Source organism: Pan troglodytes, chromosome 3, assembly GCF_028858775.2.
Source record: "Pan troglodytes isolate AG18354 chromosome 3, NHGRI_mPanTro3-v2.0_pri, whole genome shotgun sequence".
Classification (NCBI taxonomy): Eukaryota; Metazoa; Chordata; class Mammalia; order Primates; family Hominidae; genus Pan; species Pan troglodytes.
The window spans coordinates 147,081,403-147,094,098 of record NC_072401.2 but is presented as its reverse complement, the minus strand read 5'-3'; the positions used below and the strand labels follow the sequence as shown (position 1 = coordinate 147,094,098).

The 12,696-nt window shown below is 39.8% G+C and overlaps 1 pseudogene; it reads left to right on the top strand.

Annotated features, from left to right (window-relative positions):
* Positions 1 to 1,747: 1,747 nt before the first annotated feature.
* Positions 1,748 to 12,696, top strand: part of LOC107974053 (small ribosomal subunit protein uS12-like) — a 29,555-nt pseudogene continuing 18,606 nt past the window's right edge.

The window sequence follows — 12,696 nt, the reverse complement described above, 5'->3', positions numbered from 1 at the left end:
CTGGTATAAGAGACAAGCAGGAATATACGTAGCACTCAAGTGATCCAATTTGAGCATCTCTTGCCACTCTTTGCCCATATAAATGGAAACATGCAGCAGGCCTAGCCAGAGAAGTTTATGTTTAATGGGGAATTCTACTCCAGAAAAACTGCCAAGGCCAACATAGAGTGAAAAGAATTTAGAATGGATAGTGGAGGAGAAAAATGATGAGTTCCAGCTGTAGCATAGAGACCAACTGCAGAGACAGGGACTCCATTTTGTCTCTGAACTATCCCTCAGGAAATTAGGTCCACCAGAGCCCTTGAGGAGCTAGCTATTTCCAAATATCTTGGAGAAAAGACTCACTGACCAGAAGAAAGAAGGTGACTACCTGGCAGCCTCCAGTTGTCTACTTCTTCAGGATTCACCTCAGCGTTCAAGCCACGTTCAAATTCTTCTTGGAGAGACCCTGGTTCATGACTGAGAAAGGCAGTGGTAGCAGAGGTTAGACCCTTCTTTGGGTGGTGCCCAGCCAACAACGAGCATGGCAGTGGTGTAAGGGCCTAGTCCTTTGTTTACCATGCAGTCCTCCTCCAATGGGCAGTCATTACTGTGGAACTTCTTGTTGGGCTGGCACAGACATTGTAAGGTCTTTATCATGTTCTGATGATTCCCTCTTCTCAGTATTGCTTCTTCAGCTTCTCTTTCACAGGACTTACTCTTCAGTAAAATATTTGCACTCTTAATTCCATCTCAGTTTCTGCCCTCCAGAGGATCTAACCTGAAATACATTTTATTCATTTTTGTAACCAGATTACTTAGCATAGTACCTGGAACATAATAGGTGCTCAATAAATATGTGATAACAGGACTCACTTTATTTACTGTAGTCTATGGCAAACTATATACCTAGTCATGGTCTAGTAACATGGCAGAGGCAAACAAATTTCCTTCCTTGTTTTTTACTTTTATCTTCTGATTCAAGAAACCTTTAACGATTTGAATGCAGCAAAGATGATGATGTTTTTGCTGGCTTTTTATTCATTAAAATGAGACACAATCTAATTCTTCTAAGTCCTTTATAATTTTCTGAGGCAGAAAATTTTCCAGGCTGGGAAAGAAGACAAATTTGTATTTACATCACAGGGCATTTTCACCAGATATTTTTCTCAAATGACTAACGATGTGTTCATCACAGCCAGTCAAATTTGAGATGCTACCCATAGGGGCAAGACAGTAGAAATAGCCCATCAGCCAAAAAAACCACATAAAAGCCTTCAGTGCAACTCTGAAGCCACCCACGCAGCTGCCTGAGCAATCAGTCAGGGCACAGAGGCAGGAACTCAACTCATGTGGTGGCTAAAAGACTGTTTGAAGAGCTTGGCAAAAGCTTGTGGATTTCATAAAGGGGCTTTTACAATGAGAAACAAAAAATGATTTAGATCAGCTGCCCCGACTGCAAATCCAGTTTCATGTGTCACTTTGTGGACGGCTTTGCCACTATATATGATGCTTTGCTTCAGAGAACTAATATAAATAGCACTATTGAAATGTACTGCACAGAACGAGAGCAATTCTGAGAGCACCTCTAGACAGATGAGAATCGTCTATCTCTGGGTCGAAGTATTTAAAAGGAAAAAACTTGGGCAATTGTTTTTATCTCAGGGATGAGAAGAAATGCCCCAACAAATTTTCTTTGAGCATACTAGTGACAAAGTGAGTGAAAAGCTGACCTCTGTACTAAAAACCTGATACATTCTCTACAGCAATGGTTCCCAGGGGCGTCAAGTTCATGTACCTTGCAAAGCAGAATCAAAATTTGAGGAACCTTACAGAACGGCTGTAAATTCCCACTGTACCCTTTGTATTCCTACTAAAAGTCCTACAGTCATTTTTGAGTATGAATTTTGGAGTCATTTATAGCAATCATTTGAGTGAAGTATTATGCAAAAACCCATGAAGTCTGCTAATGCATATACCTGGCTCTTAACTTGGCCAGCATGCCAACGTTGAACTTCCTCTTGGACAGGGGCCACCCATTATTATGAGTTGTGCTAAAGCCTGTAGTGGTTTTGAGATTGAAAGTAAATGCAGTTAAAGACCAGGGCTATAAACCCCTGTTCACTTGAGACATAAAGAGCCTGGTATGTGTGTAAGTAAGCCCTCCATTCTACCCTTTTAGGAGAGACAAAATAATTTGGTGTTCTTCTACCACTCAATTTATATTCAAATTAAAATATAATAATTTTTCCTGTGTGGAATGTCCTTGCTGTTTTGTTTTGTCAGGGCAAAAGAAACTCATTTAATTAAAAGAACCCTTAAACACATAAAGCACAATTGACTTCATCTAAAGAGAATTTTTTTCACATGTTCATGTAAGTATTTGTAATTTATTTATACTGAATACAAACAAACACCCTGTTTTCTTGGCACATTAAACAACTGCTGCATATGTCTTCTGACTTAATTCTCAGGATACAGAGTGAATTTTGCAAGTAAATTCAATTTCATGTGCTAAATACATCTCTTTTAAAAGGAAAATGAATTGACTTCAATGGAAGCTTCTGATGCAAGCCCTCTAAATGCAAAATGCTAGAGGAACTTTGCAAATCTATTACCTTTAATACTATACTGTACCTCTAATTTCTCTTTAACTGCTAGCCACGAAAATGGTTGCTTTTTAAAACTCACCTTGCAAATGGTTAAAACACATACGCGCAATAGACTATGGTTTTAACCAGCATTGGGTTTTCAAAGGTTTAAATGTTACATAGCAGCAAAAAAGAAAAAGAAGGGAGAAATGGTAAAAAGTAGCATTTTTGAGAATTTAATATGTGCCAAACATTTATGAAGCACATTATATAGTTTCTGGTGGCCATACAAAGAGGGTAGCAAGTCCAGTTGCTCATCATGTTTATCAACACATACTATATTACACTTCTTGGGAGCCAACTGCAATTTCTATTACAAGAGACACTGGAAAACTGTTTATGCTAATGAGAAGTCTACTTTTTCCTAGTATCAATTAAAAGAAAATCTTCATATCAGATGCACGTACTTTCTTTTAAATAATTTAGTGAGCATAATACTCATGCCATACCAAGAGAAAAAGTATACAAAATAGTGTTTTGGCACCTTTGGTTTCAAGTAAATAATATCAATAGTTTGAACAGATGATTTCTGAGTGACAAGAAATTAATCAGTATATGCTGGGCCGGAAAGCATAATATAACTCAAGAAGAAATTCCAATTCTGAAGACTGGAGGTATTATTAGATGTCATAAAGAGAACACCTGGGAAGTTACAAGATCTCATCTGAAGCTATCTATACGAGAAAGATGATGGCCCAGTTACCTACTGATGCATAACAAACTACCCCAAATGCTGGTGGCTTAAAACAATTTATTAGTACGAGTAGTATGTCTCACTCTGGGTCTATTATGTCTATTTTGTGGGTTAGAATTTGGACAGGGTACAGTGGAGACTGTCTTTGCTCAACAATGTCTGGGATAATTCAAATGGCTAGGGGCTGGAAGAGATGGGAAAAGGGCCCAGCCATCTCTCTCTTTCTCTCAATCTCTCTCCCTTTTCAAGCCTATGTGGCTACCTAGGGTCCCCTCAATGTATGGTAGCAGGCCTGTCAGACTTCTCAGATGGTAACTGAGAGTCCAAGAGGACCAGACAGACTGGCATGGCATTTCTTCTGCCATACTTCGGTGGTCAAAGCAGTCACTGGTCAGCAGGTCAGGAGGAGAGCGACTAGATCACACTTCACACTTCTCAAGATATAGATAATCAGGGAATTATGGCCCTTTTTAGTGAACCACAGATGAACGATAGAGACATTTAAAAATTTCAGGCATAAAAAGTCACGATTTCTTTTTAAGAGTATTTCAGATGGAGGCCGGGCACAGTGGCTCACACCTGTAATCCCAGCACTTTGGGAGGCCAAGGTGGGCAGATCACTTCAGGTCAGCAGTTCAAGACTAGCCTGGCCAACATGCCAAAACTCTGTCTCTAAAATACAAAAATTAGCCAGGTGTGGTGGTGTGCACCTGTAATTGCAGCTTCTTGAGAGGCTGAGGCATAAGAATTGCTTGAATCTGGGAGGCAGAGGTTGCAGTGAACCGAGAGTGTGCCACTGCACTGCAGCCTGGGTGACAGAGCAAGACTGTCTCAAAAAATAAAAATAAGAATACGAGTATTTCAGATGGAAAAAAAAAATTTACTTGAGTTGTCCAGACACATGCATTCTAAACTCAAATGAATAAGCACATTTCAAAAATATTATATTGGATCCCACTTCTTTTATCCTAAATCTTTGTCCTATTTTGGTTTTCTGTGTCCTTGATATTTAATAGCAATGATATTTAAAACATGATATTTTAATCCATGACAATAGCATCATTTTCTCCTCTACTGTAAAATAACCAACCAAGAAAGGCAATCTATTAGGAACACCCATTGTGGCTTCAAACAATCTTTCTGAAGGTTTTGTATTCACATCAGCCTTTAAGAAAGTGAAGTTTTTAGAAACACAATATAATAATTTAACAACAGAATTACACATCTGAGTTTAAATGAATATTGAGCCAGCTGTTTAAATGTAAAATAAATCTGTTCCTACCAATAATCCTAGAAATATACTTTAAAAACCACATACTATCTACCTAAGTAAAAGCAAACTCAAGTAATGACACAGAACCTGGGTGTCCTGTCGGTAGGGAGACTCCTGGCAATGTGAAATCAGAATGGTTGCTTAAACATCGTGAATGGATCAGGGAACACCAGCTCCCCAGCACCACAATCTCCCATCTAAGATCTCTTGCTTGGCATAGAGCTGCCTGCTCTGCCCGATATTCAGTTTCTCTCAACAAATGCATCTTGAGAATCAGAATCAGGTTCTGTGCTGGAAACTGAATATTAAATGACATGGTCAATGCTCTGGTGGGAATGACAGTCCAATGTTGATTTTCTATTTCCCATCTTCCTTGTCCGTCCTCCTTGAAGCTGATCATGGCGATCTTTCCCCATTGCTCATTTGATATGTTTGTTGAGTGGTATTCTGCACCAGTTATGTGAACCACTTGTAAACAAAAACAAAAAGATGCCACAGTTCCATAGGTCCTATATTAGTTTCCTAGGGCTGCCATAACAAGGTACCATAAACCAGGTGGCTCAAACAACAGAAATTCATTGTCTTACAGTTTTGGAGGCTGGAAGTCTGAGGTCAAGGTGTCAGCAGGAGTGGTTCCTCCTGATGGCTATGAAGGAGAAACTGTTCCATGCCCCTCTTCTAGCTTATGGTAATTTGCTGGCAGTCTTTGGCATTCCTTGGTTTGTAGATCTGTCTTTATTTTCACATGGTGCTCTCTGTCTGTATGTCTGTGTCATACAGGATTAGGAACCCGCCCTACTCTAGTATGACCTCATCTTAATTATATCTGCAATAATCTTATCCCAAATAAGGTCACATTCTGAGGTGCTGAGGGTTCAACATATGGATTTTGAGGGGACACAATTCAACCCCTAACACGTCCTCAGTAGTCATAATTACAGAGCAATGACCCTCTGTGCCTCATAAATAAAGCAAATGTACTTTTCTCTCAAGAATGAGAATATGTAGGGACAGAATTATTACAGTAGTCAGCCAACTTTTGAGTACTGTCAACTTTGTTCTGTATGTGGCCTAGGAAGGGATAATTTAGAAACAACATTTTATGCAAAAGAAAGTAGAAAGATTTCCTAGAGTGTCTGAAATTTATTCACTTAACATACGTTTACTGGCCATTGTTCTGAGCACTGAGGACACAGCTGTGAGCCACATGGACAAAAATCTCTCCCTTCATAGTTATCACATTCGAATGAAGGGAGACAGCAAATAAACAAAACTAGCAAGTAAATCACAGTACTTTAGTAGGCATCAAATGCTATGAAGCCCAGGTAAGGTGGATGGGAAATACAGGGGCTGGGATGGAGGCTGACATTTTAAGCAGGGTGGTTAGGGAGGCCTCACCTAGAAGGTGCCATTTGAACAAGTAGATGAAGGGGGTGAGGGACCATCCATGTAGGTGGCTGGGAAGGGCTGCAGACAGAGGAAACAGCTGAACAGCTGGTGGGATGGGAGTAAGGCTGATAAGTTTAAGGAAAGCAAGGAGGACAGTGTGACTGGGGAATGAGTGAGGATGAGAGCAGTTGATGGGTAAGATCAAGGAAATGTAGGGCCAGATGATAAAGGGATGTGTGGCCCATTGTAAGGATTTCATATTTTCTCTAAGTAAAGTAGGAAGCCACTGGAAAGTTCTGAGTAGAGGAGTGATGTGATCTGACTTGGATTGCTCTAGGACCACACTAGTTTTAAAGGGGACAAGGAAGGAAGCAAGGAGAAGCACAAGCAAGCTGTTGACATAGTCCAGGTGAGAGATGTTGGTATCTGGGGCCAGGATGATGTAGGTGTAGGTGGTGAGGAGTATTTGAAATCTACATATATTTTGAAAGGAAGACCAATTATATGGGGGATGTATTGAGATAGGGCATAAAAAGAAGGAAGGAAGCAAAGGAAGAAGGAATGCAGGAAGGAAGGGAGGATAACTCCAAAATGTTTGGCCTGTGCCAAATGGCAAATTCTCTTCACCTTTCGTTGATATGAATTAATTTTTTAATCTAAATGAGATGAATAACAAATCATGAATACATACATGCATCCATGAATACAATGTTATGAGAGTACATTAACAATTTATAACATTAGTTACCTTAAGAAAAGGGTAGCTGGCTGGGCATGGTGGCTCATGCCTGTAGTTCCAGCTACTTGGGAGGCTGAGGCATGAGAACCATTTGAACCCAGGGGGCAGAAGTTGCAGTGAGCCGAGATCGTGCCACTGCATTCCAGACTGAGTGTCAGAGTGAGACTCTGTCTCAAAAAAAAAAAAGGGGTGTCTGAGAGCAGGAGTAGGAAGGAGATTCTTCCCTGCTTCCACTTTTGTATCTTCAAATGTCAAACCATTGAAATATATTTATGAATACAATCAACATTTTAAAATTTCCCTGGCAGGTGTGTGGAAGCTTGTACAGCCGGTGAGCCTCAGGACAAGCTGCCAGTTACTTTTTCCTCCAGTGTCCCTGTCCTGATCTCCCGCTCATTGTCTCATGACTCGCTCTTCTGAAGCAATGCTTAATTCAGCAGCATATAAACCAAAATCAGAATGACTCAGAGAACAGGACCCCTAAGCATTACAGTTTATATCATTATGAAGCAAATTTTTCCATGCAAGTTTCTTTAGATCAGTTCAAAAACAGTGCCTGCGTTTTAAGAAACCATAAACTACTATTAACATCTGATTTATAATAGAGGCCCATTCTCCTAACCTATCTGATAGATTTATATCTTGGTATTCTTGGTGAGTGGATTAGATCTCATTATATGCTGCTGTATATATTGTGGGAGTAACTTTGATTAATGAAATAGATACATTATCTCTTACCTGAATGCTAAATGTATTTTATTTTATATAAAACTTCATGCCATCCAGCCTTGCTCCATTAACTTTGCAATACACTTTTTATATGTAAATCATAAAATCATCTGAACCTCTAACACTCAGGGACCAATTTCAAGAACATACATCAATTCAAGATGTCTTCCATGATGCTTTTCAACCTTCAAGACTTTAACAAATAGTTTTTTGGAAAGATATGACTAAATTATTTTCCTTACTCTTTTTGGAGGTCTAAAATCAGCTAAATTTTTACTTTTTGTGTTTCTTGGTCTAGGAATCTAGTCATGGAATCAACAAAGTTGAGTAGACAGAGAGTTTATTATTATTTCTTTTACCCAAATATAGGTAATCTAGGTTGTAGCTCCTATGCCTTATGAGCACAAACCTTTCATTTCTGCCTCAAGCTTAGAAATAAGATATAAGAAGCAAAGTGAATGGGTGCTACACTCAGCTATTTGGGTGAGGTTTTGTTGTGTCTGATAGACTCTTAGCTTGCTTTCTGTAGCTTGGTAAAGAAATTATTAGGATATTACCTTCTAAAGAAATCATTTTGTAAGAAATAAATTTCTATTGTTTATAAGCTACCCATCCTCTTGTATTTTGTTATGCCAGCCCAAATGGAAATAATACCCCATTCAATAGCTATTGTCTCCTTCTTCCTTACTAAGAGAACCCCGATTTAATATGTGCCTCCAGTGTGTGTAGCCAAAATAATGCATTTTCAGACACCCTTGCTCATGGGGTGATCATGAGATGGAAGTAGTAGTTACTGGTTGAGGCTTCTAGTAAAGCTTTTTAAAAGAAAGTATCATGCCTATAATCCTAGCACTTTGGGAGGCTGAGGCATGTGGCTCATGAGGTCAGGAGATTGAGACCATCCTCGCTAACATGGTGAAACCCTGTCTCTACTAAAAATACAAAAAATTAGCCAAGCGTGGTGGCGGGCGCCTGTAGTCTCAGCTACTCGGGAGGCTGAGACAGGAGAATGGCATGAACCCGGGAGGCAGAGCTTGCAGTGAGCCGAGATCACGCCACTGCACCCCAGCCTGGGTGAAAGAGTGAGACTCCATCTCTAAATAAATAAATAAAATAAAATAAAAAAGAAAGTAGACTCCCAAGATAACGGGAAGATAAGTTAGAGATAGGGAGAGAATACTTGCAAAAGACATATCTGATAAAACACTGTTATCCAAAATATACTAAGAACTCTTGAAGCTCAACAATAAGAAAATTAACAACTTGATGTAAAAATGGGCAAAAGACTGAACAGACACCTTGCCAAAGAAGATGTGGCAAATAGGCATATGAAATGATGCTTCACATAGCATGTCATTAAAGAATTGCAAACTAAAATGATGAAATACTACTGTATGTCTATTAAAATGGCCAAAATCCAAAGCACTAAAACTCCAAATGCTGGAGAGGATGTGGAACAACAGTTACTCTTTCATTGCTGCTGGGAATGCAAATTGGTACAGTCATTTTGAAAGATGGTTTGGCCATTTCTTACAAAACTAAACATACTTTTACCATACGATCTAGCAATCACACTCCTTACTATTTACCCATATGATCTGAAAACCTATGTCCACACAAACACTTGCACACAGGTGTTTACAGATGCTTAATTCATAATTGTCAAAACTCAGAAGCAACCAAGATTTCCTTCATTGGGTGAAATGGATAAACCAGCTGTGGTGCACTGATAGAATGGAATATTATTCATTCTAAAAAAAGAAATGAACGATGATGCTATGAAAAGACATGGAGGAACGTTTTAAGTGCATGTTATTAAGTAAAAGCTGCTAATCTGAAATGGTGTATTCATCCATTTTCACACTGCTATAAAGATACTACCTGAGACTGGGCAATTTATAAAGGAAAGAGGTTTAATTGACTCACAGTTCTGCATGGCTGGGAAGGCCTCAGGAAACTTACAATCATGGTGGAGGGGGAAGTAGGCATGTCTTACATCGTGGCAGGCGAGAGAGCAAGTGCAAGAGAGAGCAGGGAAAATTGCCCTATAAAACGGTCAGATCTTGTGAGAACTCATTCACTATCATGAGAACAGTAATGGAGGAAAGTGCCCCCATGATCTAATCACCTCCCACCAGGTCCCTCCCTCAACACCTGGGGATTACAGTTTGAGATGAAATTTGGGTGGGGACACAAAGCCAAACAGTATCAAAAGGATACACACTGCATAATTCCAACTCTAGGACATTCTGGAAAAGGCAAAGCCATGGAAACAGTAAAAAGATTAGTGGTTTCCAGGGATGTGGCTGGAGGTAGAAGAGATAAATAGGCAGAGTACAGAAGACTTTTAGGGCAGTGAAACTACTCTGTAAGATACTATAATGGTATATGCATGTCATTATACATTTGTCAAAGCCCACAGAATGTACAACACCAAGAGTGAACCCTAGGGTAAACTGTGGACTTTGGTTGATAATGATGTGTCAATGCAGGTTCATCCGTTGTAACAAATGTACCACTCTGGTGTGGGATGTTGACATCAGGAGAGGTTATGCATGTGTGGGCAGGGAGTATATGGGAACTCTGTATTTTCTGCTCAGTTTCGTGGTGAAACTAAGATTGCTCTAACAAATAAAGTTTATTTTAAAAATTAAAAAAGACACGTAGAGATATTAATGTAAATAATTTTTATTCTCTCTTCAAATAAAATGCCAATTTTCAGGAAAATAAAGAAGGTAGATCTCACTGGTGGATGCCTTTTGTTTATTTTCCTTTCTTTTCTTCCTACATGGGACTTAAACATGATGCTGAAGGTGGACCAGCCATCATGTGAGTACGAGGCAAAGAGAGCTCAGCCGAGTTGAAAAATGGAAGGATCCTGCATCCCTGTATTTATTTTCCAGGGCTTCCAGAACAAAGCTCCAAATATTGGGTGGCTTAAAACAACAGAGATCTGTTCTTTCACAGTTCTGGAGGCCAGAAGTCTGAAATCAAGGTGTTGGTAGGATCACACATCCACTGAAGTCTCTAGGCAAGGATCCTTCTTTGCCCCTTAGAAGGGAACCCCAGGTATTCCTGGGTTTGCTAGAGTGTAACTTAAATCTCTTCTTCCATCTTCAGATGGCCATCTTCCTGAGTGACTCTATCTAAATTTGGATTCTTATAAGGACACCAGTCATGTTGGATTAGAGCCCACCCTAATAACCTTATCTTAATTTGGTTACATCTGCAAAGACCCTATTTTCAAAAAGGTCAAATTCACAGGTACCAGGGCTTAGGACTTCAACTTAACTTTTAAGATGGCAAAATTCAACACAAAACAGTCCCTGATGGCATTCTGAAGTTGCTTTACCAGCTGGATTTTCTACCTTTGAACTTATGACAAGAGAAACACAAAGGTTCCAATTTGTTTAAGCCTCTATATATTCAGGGTTTTCTGTATTCACAACAGAACTTAATTCCTTACTGATATGAAACTTCTAAGTGAGGGCTCTGGAAATTTAAAAATGATCTGCCATGTGGTTCCTACCTATTTAGAGGCTAGTTTGTAACTTTTTAAAGACAGAGACCATTATTCTCTTGTTTGGGAGTGGGAGGAGGTTGGGCAGGGACCGCTGCTTAGCTAAGATTTTTCTACTAATAATTTAAAGATCAACCTTGTTTTTAAAGTAAAGTTTGCCAGATACTGAAAAGGTCAGTGGACATGCATTCAGCAGCCAAATTTAGGCCCTAATCCTGCCCTGGACTCACACCCATCTCAGATATATCTTTGTTAGTCACCACTACATACCTCAGTGAATGAGAATATAAATGTAGCTTTTGTGCTTATGTTACCAGAAGCACAGTTTACTTGTCCAACACAATCATGTTCAATTTTATGATACCATCTTTCTGCCAGGTGTGGAGCTTGGAAATATATGTGCCAGAAAACACGTTAGGCAGCCAACACTGAAATTTGTCTTAATTTTGAGAAGAGTTGCTAGGAGTTCTTAGACCATTTTCATGGCATGCATACCAGGAACATAAGCATGATTCACTCAAGTTATTTCTGGGCTCCAGCAGGAAGGACAAGCAATTGCTTCCATCATCTCTGTTAGTCAGAGAGCCCTGAATTGTTCACTTTACTTCTTGCAGGCTCAAGAAGGGCTGACATCAGAGTAATATCAGAGTCAATAGATATTTCCATCACTTCTTCTTAAGAAAGATGAAGGTTAAATGATGAGTGAGGACTTTCCATTCTTCCTTTCTTCAGAAAACATTTATTGAGTGCCTATCTAATGTCAGACTAATGGCAAGCACTGAGGACCAAACAAGTAAAAGACAATTCTTACCTTCTGGTGGCCTACAGTTAAGATACAGAGAGAGTGCGGTGGCTCACGCCTGTAATTCCAGCACTTTAGGAGGCCGAGGCGGGCAGATCGCTTGAGGTCAGGAGTTCGAGACCAACCTGGCCAACATGGTGAAGCCCCGTCTCTACTAAAAATACAACAAATTAGCCAGGCATGGTGGAGCACACCTGTAATCCCAGCTACTTGGGAGGCTGAGGAAGGAGAATTGCTTGAACCCGGGAGGTGGAGATTGCACTGAGCTGAAATTGCACTGCTGCCCTCCAGCCTGGGTGACACACCAAGACTCTGTCTCAGAAAAAAAAAAAAAAAAAGATACAGAGGTAGACAAATCAACAGAAAATCCTAAGCCACTTTAATAAGTGTCTAATAAGTGTTTAATAGGTAGGTTTAAGAACAGAGTATTAGGGAAGCACACAGACAGGGCAATTAACTCTTTTTGGGGCAGTCATGTAGAAAGAATATGGTGGTATGCTAGGAGATAGCCAAGTGAGAGGCCACAGCACATGCAAATGCCCAGGAGTAAGAGAGTGTATGGCATATGTGGAGACCTGCATGGAGTTTGCTATGGTGGGCTAGGAGGTAGGGAATGTCAGCGAAACCAAATGAAAGGTGGTCCATATTTTGAAAGTGTTGGAAAGTCACAGAAGGGTTGTGAATCAAACAGTTCCATGATCAGGTTTGTGCTTTAGAAAATATCTCTCTGGCAGCAGTATACAGAATGGATTGGACTAGAACATGCAGAAAACAATAGCAGTCAGCTGTGTTACTCTAAGAGAGGGGGACTAGGGAGAAGGGAGAAAAGAGACACATTTAAGGAGTAGAATTGATAGTACTTGATGAGTTATCAGATTTTGGGCATATGTTGGAATAGCTGGCACGCAAGGATGACACTA